A 660-nucleotide genomic window follows, 5' to 3' on the forward strand; every position below is an offset into this window, starting at 1 on the left:
GGTGGTCCTCCGCCTGGCGCTTGGGGCGGTGGTCCGCGTCACCCCATTCCCGGGGCATGGCCGGCGGCGGAGGGGGAGGCACGGCGGGGCGCCGGTCGGCGGCAGGGAAGGAGGCGGCAGGAGGGGCGGAAGGGAGGGGGGCGTTCGGGAGAGCACGGGGTGCTCGGGGGAACCCTAGCGGGGGCCAAATCGCGCGGCGGGGCGGGCCAGGCCGCACCGGGAGGCGGGGCTGGGCCGCATCGTGATCAGCGGGGCCGGACACCCGGCCCGCGAAGGAGCAGGCGGCCCGACTCCCACCCAGCGGCTCACCGGCCGAAGGCCCAGGGGAAGGCCCAACCGCGGGGGTCCCAGGCCGGCCCAGGAGCAGGGCAGCCCGGAACGACCGGCCCGGGGCAACCAGCCGGGGCACGAGGGTTTCCCCAGGCGCCGCCGCGGCGGTCGCCGCCGGAGCCGGGGAAGGGCGATGCGGCCAGGAGCCGGCGCGACGGCGGGCCGGGGACGGTGCAGAGGCCGCCCCAAAAGCGGCGATGAATGGCCGGAAGGGGGACCGACGAGTGACGAGGCCGAGGAGGGCGGGAGCCGGCGCCAGCGACGGGGCGGTCGGAGCAGAGGGGAGCGACGCGGCAGCCGGAGCACGGGGGCGCCAGGAGGCACGCGCCG

The sequence above is a fragment of the Triticum dicoccoides genome, chromosome 1A (assembly GCF_002162155.2).
Source record: "Triticum dicoccoides isolate Atlit2015 ecotype Zavitan chromosome 1A, WEW_v2.0, whole genome shotgun sequence".
Taxonomy (NCBI): Eukaryota; Viridiplantae; Streptophyta; class Magnoliopsida; order Poales; family Poaceae; genus Triticum; species Triticum dicoccoides.